This window comes from Atractosteus spatula, chromosome 2 (assembly GCF_055471065.1).
Source record: "Atractosteus spatula isolate fAtrSpa1 chromosome 2, fAtrSpa1.hap1, whole genome shotgun sequence".
NCBI lineage: Eukaryota > Metazoa > Chordata > Actinopteri > Semionotiformes > Lepisosteidae > Atractosteus > Atractosteus spatula.
In genome coordinates this window covers 2299994-2313205 of record NC_142707.1, presented here as the reverse complement: position 1 = coordinate 2313205, position 13212 = coordinate 2299994, and the positions used below count along the sequence as shown (strand labels likewise).

Below are 13212 nucleotides of genomic sequence, written 5' to 3'. Positions count from 1 at the left end.
GGGGGAAAAAAAAAGAGGAAAGATAGTGATTTTCCGAGATTGAGACCTGGGGCTACAGAAATAAAACTGAAAAACTGCCGTCTCAACCGGCAGAAATCCTTCTGGTTAGAGTCACGGGCTGGGAAGTACTGACAAATCCGACGAAGTACCTGAGCCAGCCGCGTCACCGGCTGCGCCTTAGAGTAAGAACACTAATACACGTGTCAGCACGCGTTGTCGTCGTCGTCAATTGTATAGTAGCGGGAATATCACAGATGAACAAAAAAAAAACACTCCCCACGCGTTTTATCTGAACAGAGAGCAGCTCGAAAGGGCGTACCTTAGATAAGATCGGAGAAGTTTTAGCATGGCGTCATGTTTCAAAGACGAGGGTTCATTTAACAAACGCGCCGGGCTCGTTGACCGGGATCGATGTGGCCGACCTCGCCCGGGGCTCTCGCCGGCCGCACTGCTGTGGGACGGAGCGGCACAGTGTCCCCCCCCCCAGTCTGCCCGGGGCTGCAGGATGCCAGCTATGCTGTAAAGTCGTATTTCGCGGGAGACCAATGGCTCCGGACCTGCTGGAGTGGCCGGGGATGTATTTTTAAGTGTCAGGATCCCATTTCAACGCGGCGTGTGCGCGCCGGTTCCCGAGCTTGTGGGTGTGAGAGGCGGTAATACAGATCGGGTATATGAAACAGGAACCTGCCTCCCCCCCTCCCGCATCGTCCCCACCACTCGTCCACTGGGGGTGTAGCACAGGGAGAGCGCCGGGAGAGCGGAAGAGCCTTGTTCTACACGGGGAGAGGGTAACCCGGCCGGGGGCAACAGCAGCCCAGGCTCTCTCTCCGGATTGCCGTCTGTCCCCTGGCTGGCGGCTCGGCTGTGGAGCCCCCGTGTCCCCGCAGACAGCCTCCAGACCAGGCGTGGGGGGTCGTTATTAATAGGACGGGGCCTCCGCATTCTCTGCGTGGTTGTGCTGCTCGCCTGGCGCTAACCGCCTCGCCACGCTTACTGCCGCAACTATTGTGATTATTTTAAAGAAGCAGCCGCTCACTTCCAACTGTTGAGCAAAGACAAGGGAGCGCCTCACTGCGATACCTGAAAAAAAAAAGTTTCCTTCTGTTGTTGGACGTTATTCGCTTACATCTAATGGTCCTGAAAAACTCTGTTGCATCGTTAATATAACGTGCGCGTTTGGATTCGAACCCCGGTTTTTCCCTCCTCCTCTCTCCCCTTTTCTGTCGGCGGCGTTCCCGAGCCTGCGAGCCCTTAGGGCGCGTGTTCGGAACCGGCACCACCGGCACCACCAAAACCCGCCCCCCCCACGCTCGCTCACGAGAAAGGCGTGAGGGCCGGTCCACCTGCTGGCTGGACGTCACGGCGCAGATCCCTCTCTGTCAGCAGGCTGTTGGCCACACACCGTGTCCCCTCGGAAACGGGCGACTCCCAGCCTGGAAATAAGCAGCTATCGGGATGGTTACTACACTAGCAATATGCATAACACCTAAGTACAGTATATACTGTGCGGTATCCGGAATGGTCATAAATTCTCTCTGGAGCTGCAGGAACTGGAATACCAGTCTGGAACAGTACTTGTGGTTTTCCTTAGATATTCGGAATCTCGCCGTGTAGGAGTTGTTTTTCAATGTGCATTTTTTTTCTCAGTCCACTCCAACAGTTACTGGAGATGTCTTTACCAAACATGAGTGTGAATATGTATTCGTACTGTAGCTGAGACATACTGTCCCGCTGTGAGCGATGTCATTACGAAGTGAACCAGCAGTGAACAAAGACGCCACCTTTGTAATCAAGGAATAAATGCAATTAGGGTTTCACAAACTCTAAAAGGCTGTGAGAGTGCGTTCAGAAAAAAATGAAATCTCGCTTTCAGCAAGTATTCCCACTTAACAGTTATTACACTTGAAAATAATTATTTCTGCCGCTAAAAAAGACAACAGTAGCGCATTAGCAGGAGAATGAGATAACTTGGATTCACCCCCCCGCGCTTAAACCTTTATTTTGAAACAAACATTAAAACACGGTGACTGGGCGGGATTCTGCATTTTTAAAATGCCGCTACAATCCTTAAATACACACAGGCCTGGGCTTCGTCCACATTTAGTCTCCAAGTACAGCCTGGCGTGAACTGTACTTAAAAACCCAATTCAATTCTAAACTCAGCCGCCGAGTGCCAAGGAAAACAACACCCGGTGCCCTCTCGCACAACAGTGTCCGAGATTTCCCGTTCAGACCCTCTCGCACAATAGTGTGAGTCAGTAGGAGCTACCAAACGACGGGATATTTTTGTAACACGCTGCCGCCGAGATTTTGTCATTAAACATTTAAGCGGAAGCACGGGGAGGAGTGGGGGGACAGTTGCTGCCTCCCGGTTCGACCACCTGAAATGAAACTGTGTGATTTCGCAGACGGACCCGTCTGCCTCTAAAACGCCGCCTCCTCCAGGAACATCTGGGGTTGGTCTAAAAGGACTTGATTAATGACTGGCGCCTTCCATCGGCCTCGGCTCGGCGTGGGGGGTGCGGGCCGATCAATCACGGTTTCGGGGACCCCCGCAGGCGGAGAGAGGCGGCGCACAGTGTGGAGCCCCGGTTTCACGTCCCCGACTCCGTGTGACTTCCAGATTGCGCTTCGAATCACCGCTGGGCACAGAGCGTGGCGTGCGTATCAGGGGACGACTCTCCCCCGTCCTCCCGTTGAATTTGGTATCGTCGGATTTAAAGGGCGAGTTACTAGCAAGTCGGGCTCATCCCAAGAAAGCGAGACTGTTTCTTGAGGGTCTGGATATCACAATGAAATTACAGCTCTGAGCGCCGTGCGGGCTTGTCGCGGGAGGAATACTGAGGCGCTAGGCTCGTCAAGAAGAGGGGGGGGAAAAAAAAACCAAATACGACGGGAAAGCAGATCGCAAGCGGAGGGCGATTTGGCGTGCAATGTGGAAATAAAGTGCTGCAACTTCAAAGGCAGGTAAGTTTGCTTCCCGATCTCTCGGGGTTTTCTCTCCCAGGAAAAAAAAACAACAACAACAAAGCGAGCATTCTGGGTCGGAACGGGGTCGGTTCGAGACGAGCCGGCGAGCCGGCCGGAGAGGGGTCCCGTCCGCACAGCGCCTCGATCATGCGCGCCCGCTGTGGCTGTGTGCTCTTCCAGCCGTAGGCTGCTTTTCGAAAGGGGTAGATTGCAGGCTTGCAAGATAGGATTACCCCGCCGTTTATTAAGAACAAAGGAGGCGTTAAACGGCGTTATTAGCCTCATTTAAAGCCCAGCGGGTAGCCAGCAGAGAGGGGTTGAGGCTGCCTGTCGAACCGGGTGGCGCGGAGAGAGAATAATAAAACGACGAGTGATCTGCTAGACTGTTATATCTGATCGCAGGCGCTTGGCTGTTATCGCTCTCCCCACATGTCTGGAGAACGCGGTGCTTAGACTTTTGTTCCGCGATAATAATGACGTGCCGTGAAGATGCAAGTTCAGCGCGGATCGTGCAGGGGTCGGCATCCCTGGAAAATCTGCACGGCTTGGGCGGCCGTGCCCGTTACAGACGGCTAAGCGCGTTTTCCAGCTCGGTCTCCCCACCCCCCCCCCACTCCCACCACCAACCCAACCCAACCCAACACCTCGCCGAGCGCAGCCAGACACCGGAGTGTCACGGCGACACGCGTTAACCTTACACAGCGAGTCACAGGTGAGCTCCGCCGGCCCTGTGCGCGGTCTTGAACATTAGCCTGGGCTGTGATCGCGGGCGTTCAGGCGCTGCGATTCTGCCTCTGACAAATACGATCATAAGGTAAGAAAAACCCTTCTCCTGTGGGGTTAACCGTGATATAGTAACGCTATGCTGACAGAATCGATAATAGCGATGGCGCTTTAGAAGACAGATCTTGCACACCCGTGGAAGAAGTGCTCTTTAGAACCTAGAGGCAAAAAAAAAAACAGGCAACAAACAGGCGTTTGGAAAACGGAGGCAACAGCCGCCTGTAACAGGTCTGAAACTGACCCGAAGCACCTACCAGGCGAGGGGCACATGCACACTAACGACCTGTGAGGTCTGTGCGCGGAGTGTTTATTGAGGGGGGTGCAGGCTTTTGGTTAATGAGACTTCGCAGTTTTACACGGGTCGGACACAACGGGCGATTTTTTTTACGGCTCTTCAGCGACTCTTGTGCCTCGGAGCGCCCCGCACAGACAAGTGCCCGTCCGCCTACTTGTTGTGGCGCTGGGGATGGGTGTTTACTCTCGACCCGGGCACGTTGTCGGCGTGCTACAGGCTGGTCGCGGCAGCTGGGAGAGTGTCGATTTTCGCTTTCCTGTTTATCGCTGTAATAATTAGTAGTAGTGATGTCGCTTGTCGATTCGTAATCCCCGAGTGCGGGTTTAGCGTAACAGGAGCAAGCTGTCTCCCAGGAATCGGAGATTCTGGATGACCAGGAAGCTGCTATAATATAAACCCGCACTTCAAGGGAAAAGTGTTGCATCTCAAGTGTTGTATTGAGAAGGTTCTGTACCGACAGGTTACCGGGGACTGGACGGTCCTGAGCAAAACATTCTGGCTTCTGCGTTTCGGCGTTATTAAATGACAAATTGATTTTAATGTAGCTCTGTCGTCGCTTCATCATCAGCTGTGGTATTACCAACGCCACTGTTGATAACTTTTCACTTTCCCCAAAGAGTGCTGAATTTTATTTGCCCGAGCACCCAGCCCTGTCACCCCGTTGAAGTGGAATAAGGGGGGGGGGGACGGCTTGCTTTATAGGAGTAGCCCGAATTCGCCTTCTTTGAACGAATGTTTTCTGGTATGAGAGTCCGTGCCACTTTTTAGTCCGTGCATTTGTATTGAATCTGTTCGGATAAGCATCGCGTTTTAAAGCCTGTTCTGCAGGGCTCCCACACTCGCGACAGCAAACAGCGGCTGCACACACACTGCACAGGCCCCCGCGAACACTCGTACTGCAAGAGAGACGGACGATTCAAGGCCAACAAGCAGTTTATCAGAGTAACTTCATTAGACATCTTAAAGTAGAAAATGATACACACTAAACAGACAGAGGCGGGCGCTAAAATTCAATTAAGGATCTTGACGCGGCGTATTAAGCGGCGGTGTGGATCTATCCCAGTCTTTGCAGTTTTAATTGTTGGTCTGACAAACCGAAGCCACTCGGAAATGCGCCCTGCACGGGGGAGGGGGGGGGGGGGTTGGATGTGTGGTCTTGGGCACCTCGCATGAGCGCATTTTAAATCAGACACCCCCCCCCCCCCCGGACCGGAGATAGGGGCTCCTTTAATCTCCTCGCGGCATTGTTCCCGGCCGGGGATTAGCGCACGAGTGGAAGGGCGGAATCTCAAAGGAATGGAGTAGCCAGATGTTTGGGTTGTAGTAACGGGCGTGTCCAGGTGTTTTCCCTTCAAGGAGCCGAACAGAGCAAGGCAGTGCACGCGGGGCGTGCTTATTTCTTTTTATTTTTTAAATCGTCGTCACACCTCGAAGGACTGTGCCGTATCGTTTACACCGGGGGCCACCTGGAAAGCAGTTGTCGCGTTTGGGTGTCGGTTGTAGTCTGGAATGAGAGTGGAAACCGCAAACATTTTTTAGATTAATGCCATTTAAAAGTCATCCCAACCCCACCCACCCCCCAGATTCGTTTCAGGCTGTTCTGCAGCCTCCAGCTGTGTATTAAAATCCCAGTCTTTTTGGTTTTGCTCTGAATACAAGCGCTCGGCTCTCTCGGAACTGGACGCGCGTTCGTGGCTCCCGGCGCCGGCAGCGGTAGCGGCGCTGTCCGCCGGCTCTGACTCGCTGCTCGGGCTGGTGTCTCTCTCCGCCGCTGTTCCAGTCCGCTGGGAAGCGTAGCCCGGGTTATTCAGGTGGTATCTCCGGGTCATGTTCTAGCCCGGGTTATTCAGGTGGTATCTCCGGGTCATGTTCTAGCCCGGGTTATTCAGGTGGTATCTCCGGGTCATGTTCTCAGTGGGTAAAAAATTAAATTGACCCCCATAGTCAGTGAGTGTGACATCTGCTGCGGGCTTCGTACTTATTCAGTATTTAGTTCCACCATCGACTGTCTCCTCTGCGTGTTCTCATCGTGTTGATCTCGTCTGTTTTTTACTGTTTATTTTTAATTGTTGTTGTTTCTGTTGTCATTCTGTAAAGCGCTTTGAGAAGCCGCCTTTAAAGGCGCTATATAAAATAGTTTATTATTATTTTATTATTATTATTATTATTATTAACTAATCTGGTCTGCCGCTTCAGACGGAGAGTACCCCCCCCCCCACACACACACACGCACGTAAAGCAATGTAGCACACGTAAAAAAAATAACTGCGTGAGCACAGGGGATGTATGGAATTTGGGGAAGATGTATGCTGAGACACCTACTCATTTTTGATTGAATCAGCCGCAGTTTTGTTTGTTTTTTGATTGGAAGAATTAGATGGGGAAAAAAGATGAGAGAGCCGGCGCGTGTTTTCTTGCTCTGTGCAGACGGTCTTTTCGCCCCGTCTCCTGCCGCCACAGCCACTGGGGGGGGGTTGACGTCGCGGCCCGGGGCCGGCGCCGTGCGTGTCGCCGTGCGGTGCGGTGCGGGAAAGCGCGGGGGGGCTGACAGGGCGGGACCGGGCCGCCCGCTGGCCCGGACCCGGGGGGCGTCTTTCTGCCGGGAGTCCTTTGATAACCCGCGGGGGGCCCCCGAAACGGCTCACGTGAACTCCTACGAGCATTTCTGCGGATGTTTGAAGGACTGGCTTGGTATCCCCTGCTTTGGGACGAACCCTCGTCTCGTCGGGTTTCAGACCGTTTTTCTGGAGTTTTGGATGGTTTTGTTGCATTTTTTTGTCGACTCAAGCCATTCATTTGCGGTGGGGAGACGAGCAGAACGATTCTACCCCCAGCCCCCTCATTCATCCCGCCAGCGTGGCTTTCTTGAAGTCAATTGGTTTCAATCAGGGGGATACGCTTTGCTGGAAGGGGCACACGGTTTGTGTCCTTTATGTATTATTAATCTGAGATGGAAAGGGTTGTATTTATTCAAAAACAGGCCAGGCTTGAACGGTTTCGGCAAGTCTGTTGTTTGAAATAATGTGGACGTGCTGGATTCCACTGTGAAAGTTCCACAGACACAGTTCCGCTTGAGATCCCGGGCCGACCACGGTCGTCCACAAATACAGCCCCGCCGCAGGGACACAACACCAAGCACAAAGTGGAGCAGACCCTAACATCGCCTGGTACAGGTTGGCGCGGTGTTTCCCCCGAGGGCCCGATGCAGCAGATGTTGGAGCACGAAGCTGTCGGCCTGCCTGGGCTGCGATCGTGTTGTTGGACACGTCCCTGTTCTGGGAGGGGAGCTGTCATCTCAGCATAACAGGGACTGGCTTCGGAAATTCTCCCTCCTCTCCCATTAAATAGGGTCTTCAAAGTGGTGGAGATGAGGCTGCCAGCGAGCTGCTTGAAGATCCTGCCGTCGCGATGAACACAGGGGAAGACTTTTCTGGAAGAGGGAGGGGGGAAATAGCACCAACTACGCGTCGGAGATGAGAAACGTGAAAAATATTGCCACTGATTCCGACTCGGAAAAAACACAAGAAGACAACGAAGGCTTTTCTTCACTGCCTGTGCCGCCGAACAAAGAGCCGCTCTCTCTGAAAGGGCCGGCTGTATGGAGCTCTGAGCGCTGCTGAATGGGACCATTCGGGTTTCGCCTGCGAAGTTCCCCGTTTAATATTCAGATTATCAGAGGGGAAGGAAAAAAAAAACCTGAACAGAGCCTTTCAGGAAGCTGTCAGGCCCTCGTGAGCTTCCTGCTGCTCTAGATGAGTCTGAAAAGGCGTCCACGTGCAGCCAGGAAGGAGCAGTTCCCCAGCAGAGTCTTGCTCTTTCATTCCTGGGGAGGGGGGGTAGAGAAATGGGGCCCCGTCGCAGCCCCGATACCCCAGCTCCAACTCGCCCCCGTTCCCCCGATCCCTATAGCAGGAGTGCCGGGCTTCTCTCTGGTTTGGGGACACCGCTGGGCCTAGAGGGGCGCCTACAGCCGCTGGGTGAGGTGGGGGGGTCTGAGGAGAGAGAAGGGGGGGGTACCAAAACTCGGGTGCCCCTCGTGTGTGGTCCTGGAAAGATTCGAAGCAGCAGCAGCAGCAGGCAGCTCTGTGGAGACCCCCAGAGTCTCCATTCCGGCAGCTGTTCCAGGGGTCTCCCGGCCTCTGGCCAGAGCGCTTGTGAGTTCTCGTGAGTCTATTGCCGTCTGTCCGTGTTCACTGGGGCTCTTGTTCACGTTGGTCTCTCAGGACGTGCACAGCACTGCGCAGCACAGACAACGCCACACAGTGCAGACCGTACGTTAGAAAACGGCACATAAAAAAACAGGAACAACCAGAACAAGAAATCCGTAGTAGAGAACAAGAAATGTGTGGTGGGGGAGGGGGGGATACATGGCAGTCCAAGTCAAAGTGCAGATGTGCAGAGGTGCACGGGGTTCTGAGGCTCTGCACAGTGAGCTGTTCACGGTGTACAGTGCTGTAGGGTGGAGAGAGACCAGAACCCAGGGTTTGGGTCACAGGGAGAACCCAGAACTGACCCTGGAGAGCTGCAGAGCTCTTCCTATGGCCCAGCTGCTTGGGGTCAGGTGGCAGCGCAGACCAGGCCGAGCGGAGCGCGGGTGGTGGAGTGAGACACCGCTAGTCGCACAGTGCGTTCTGACCAACACGGACAAGACGCCGTCTCACTGCTTTGGTAGCTGATCTGCACTGTGGAAGAAATTTAATCGTATCTCCAGGTAGTTGCAATAATCCAGTTCATTAATGTCATTTCGTAGACATAAGGATGTGTTGCAGGGGGCACCAGTGGAGTAGCATTTAGGGTTGAGGGTTCGAATCCCAGCGGAGGTGCTGTAGTTGTCCTCTTGAGCAAGGTGGTTCACTCAGATGGCTCCCGCGACACACCCAGCTGGGTGAATGGGTGCCGTTGTAAGTCGCTGGATCACGGGTCCAGCCAGGTAAAGGAGTAAGGGTATGTGCACTTTATTGATGATGGCAAGACGGAGGAACAGGAGAGGAGCAGAAGCCTCACAGAATGACAGGCGTGGGGGCAGCACGAGTCCCGAAGCATTGTAGTTCGCTAAACTCTCATCTGGGAAGAAGCTGATTGGGCACAATTTCATCTTCCAAGATGTCAGTGACCACATTTCCAGAAGCGCAGCCCAGGGAGCTTGCCAACAGCTCTACCTCGGCTTTCTGGAGGAGTAAAAAAAGAATGAATTTCCCGACAGCGAGCCAGACCCTAGAGCCCCTCCGCCACAGAGATGTATGGAATTTCCCCTCTTAGTTTAATTTTAACGTTCCCCATTCAGCGGCAGTGGGATTTGCTGCTGTCTTTGTATCGGGAAGTTCAGCTGGAGGTGTCGGCTCCGAGCAAGAGCTCCGATCGTCCGCTTGAAAATTCACTTCACGGGACTCCCGGGGGTATCAATCCAATATCTCGCCAGATAGCTGGAGCAAACGCGATCAATTACCCTGGATAAAGTCCGTGTGAGAAAGGAAGGCGTCCTGATATGAATACAATAGGAAATCCTGTCGTCCCTGAATTTTATTGCGTCAAATTAATCAGAGTAGTGATTTAAAAAAGTAAATTCAAGCCACATTTGTCCAAAAAACAGTGGAACGCTTTAATTCCTGCAATGCTTATAGTCCTCAACTTCTTTGCTTCTAAGGCTTCTGCAGAGAATTTGGAATTTTCAGATTGAAGACTTTTTGTGCTGGAAGATGCATACCAAATGGTTAGTAGAAATTAACAACTGGCACTTCTGGAATAATTAGCCTTATTCTATTTTTGTGTCTCCGGTGTTCTTGTTTCAGTAGCAGACAGCCTTGTCACCAAGTCCCAGCTGTGAGTGATTTGTCTTGACTCATTTTTTTGTGGTAAAAATGCAAATGCCTCTTGATTTTTAAAGACGAGTTCACGCGATCCCCGTTTTCTTGTCATCGAGCGTCTGTCTGCTTTGTTTTATCGTTAGGTTCTTCTCCCTAATAACTGTTCCAAAGGAAAAGACAACTGCTTCTCGGGGAAAAAAAAGCTCTGAGCTCTGAGATCTTAACACCGATGAGGCTGATGGGGAATCGGAACCTGAAAACACTCGTTTCTGACGCGCTGAGCTCCGAAGCCTGTGCAGCTCGCACATACTTCCCCTAACTCTTTGCCTCTGTGCTCTATAAAATATTTTTAGCAGATGAATTCATTTCTGAACCGTTTGCTTCGAATCATAGTGGTATTGGTGAACAGTGATTGCTGAAAGATGAACCAATCAAGAACTGAGGAAATATGACAACATGCAGAAGCACTGAACTTCTGTTTTGTGATGGAAGTGTTGCACTGCTTTTCTGTCATGATTCACAGAGGCGCTGGTTAGACAGTCTTGACTGTTTCTCGCCTCGATCAAGAAGAGCCGATGGGAAGAGTTTTAAATGGCAACATGCTTCTTTATAGTCCGAGAGAAGCATCAAAGACACAACATGCGAGTACTGGAAAAAAAATGGCATTTTTCTTGTGCATTTTTAACGCCTCTCAGAATGTTAAAGGCCAGAGAAGAATAGCAGCCTGTGACCCAGGTCTGTGCTTTAATGTCGCAGATGATGTGAACCTGCAGAAATACGGTAACGCTGATCCTTGAGAGAATAGGCTGCTCTGTACACTGTGCTACGTCCTGTCGTTTTTCTTGGCTGCTGCACACACTGTTAAGGGTTACCTTTCAGAAAGCAATTGATTTTCCAGCCTTTGAAGCCTGCCACCTTTATTCCAAAAGGAGAAAAGCCAACTACAAAGTATTAATGTTTTTCACTGGCTTTGTACCCTCCGCACTCCCTACAGTGGACGCTCTCAGTATCAGCTCTGAAAGATTTCCGAGGTGTTTCTCAGTGTCATTTTTGGTGGAATGGTCCGTGGGCCTGCGTGTTGAGTGAATAGCTCAACTTTGATGGCAGAGGATCAGATTTGCACTGCTGTCTGACCCTCTTCAGGCTCAAGACGACCCCGGAGTATGGTGGTTTCCAGCTTATGTTCTCTTGAGTAATTTCACATGGACGGATGCGTCAAGTTTGAATAACCTTTCTGCTTGGTAGCCGTGTGTGCGTGTGTGACTTTGTACTGATGGATCAACCCAGCTGCAACTGGTTTAGCTTTTATTCTACAGAGCTTTGTGATTCACACATTTGTTGCCTGTGGAATGGTAGACCCACATGGTCATTATGTGAATGTGTGTATGTGTTGTTTTTAATCTAGAAACAAGCCCAGAAGCCCAGCTGGGGAGTTCCATGCTGTGGGAACGATTGCACAGCGGGCCCTGTAGCACTCCTGCCCCCTGCCCTGCTGTGCAGGCGATGCCGGAGAAACGCAGTTCTGATGAGCAGAGCCTGCTCTTCAGCGTCCTGCTGAGAAAGTCAAAAACTCTGGGGCTTGCTTTCCAGGTGGCTGTTTCGGGGCCCTGAGGTGCGTTGGAGAGAGCCTGCTCTCTCCCGGTCTCCAGCTGAGTTTGGGACGGGGCAGGGTGCCGCAGGGGTGATTCTCCTGCAGCTGTGAGGTCCGAAAGAGAGCGGGGGGCCGTCAGGTGTGGCTTTCCCATCTGGCCCAGCGGGCGGCGGCTTTTCCTGCTCGAGTGCTGCCGGCCCTCTCGAGAACGGGGGGAGGGGGCGTGCGCCGGGCCCTTAACGAGGTGCGACTTTAATGGTGCCGAACGTCTCTCAGCGCCTGCTCGCCTCTCACCATTAACACGTGGGCTGCAGGGGCCCCACGCCGCGCCTGTGAGACCCCCGCTGTCCGCAACACGGCCGGTCCGTAAGGAGGTGCACGAGTCATGGGGGACCGGGGGTCCCCAGAACGACAACGTTGCCCACGCCCCCTTCCGCTGCCTCGGTCCCTCTCATTTGTTGTTGTTCGACAGCCTGAAAACGTTTTCGTGCTGTTGCACACGTCCGGCGTGTCTGCCCCCAGTGGCTGCGGCAGAGGTGTGTCCCTCAGGCTGTCCTGCTTCTGAACCCCCCCCGAGCCCCTATAGCCCAGGAGCTGCTGAAGAGACGCCAACCCCAGCGGCTTCCAGCCCGGCAGGGTTCTGGGTAAGAAGTGCTCCTGCAGCAGCTGTGTGTGGGGTCAGCGAGCAGCCTTGAGGAACTACACCTGTCAGCGCGTGGGAACCGGCCTTGAGGGCCTCCATGCACACCCCCCTCGCACCAGCCAATCACCTGCATCTGTGTAAATGACAGCCTCCCCCCCCAGCCCCGCGCTGCCTCATTAACTCATTAACAGCCCGACGAGGCATTAGCAGGCCGGAGGGCACACCTGGTCAGGTGTGCTGGGAAGTGCCAGCTTGCACACAGCAGCAGGCCCCCAGGTGAAGGGGGAGAGGCTGTCCTCTCGAGGTGGCAATGAGCACGCGGCTCCGACGCCTCACCCTGAGGGTGCGCTCAGGCCCTCGGTCTCCCGGTGCGTTCTGGGAGTTGGTATCGGGGGCAGCCGCCCCGTTAAATCAAGCAGAGGATCTACATTCGGTGGGTGGGTAGGGTGGTGGAACGGAAGATGATTCCCGGATTTTTAAGTGAGAAGGCAAGGAAGTGGTTTTATGTGTTTAAACGCAGCTGGTGGCACGACCAGGGGCGGGCAAGTCTGTTTCCGCCCTGGGCCAGTTTGTGGTGCGGACCAGAAGATAAACAGAAAGCTGGAGCAGGCAGAGACCATCAGAGCCGAGCCCTTTACAGGGGTAAAGGGGGACGGATGTGCAGCAGCGGGACAGGGAACAGGGGTGGTGTGCGCTTGTTACTGTCTTTCTCTGGGTCTGTCTGTCTACGTTTTTGGTGCTGGATAATCTGTGCAAAACCAAATGGGATTAAGCTGCGGTATTTACTGCTGTGCTGTTTGAGTGGGGTCTGTAGCACACCAGTAACCCATCTGCAGGGAAGAAGACAAAAGTGATGTGACTCATAGTGCACTTCTATTGTGTCCCCCCAAACCGAGAGACTTATTTGTTCAGCTGTAAAAAGAAAAATAAATTTGCATACAGATTTGAGATGCTTCAGTGAATTTTTAGGATGTTTTTATGTACGCACACACAGAACATCGCAAGCCTGGCGTTTCCAGGGACTGGTCTGGCGCTGGCTGGCGGGGGGGGATCAGCAATCTCGTTAGAAGAGGCTCTGGAACCCTGGAAAGAGCCCATAGAAAAAGCAAACAAAGGAATTCCAGGA

The 13212-nt window shown here is 53.0% G+C and overlaps 1 protein-coding gene across 1 annotated transcript in view; it reads left to right on the top strand.

The window, feature by feature from the left end:
• Positions 1–2787: 2787 nt before the first annotated feature.
• The window catches only part of plxna3 (plexin A3), a 133318-nt gene continuing 122893 nt past the window's right edge, over positions 2788–13212 (top strand). The window contains exon 1 of the mRNA XM_088937736.1: positions 2788–2967. The gene's annotated coding sequence lies outside the window, so the exon portion shown is untranslated. The remainder of the gene's footprint in view (positions 2968–13212) is intronic.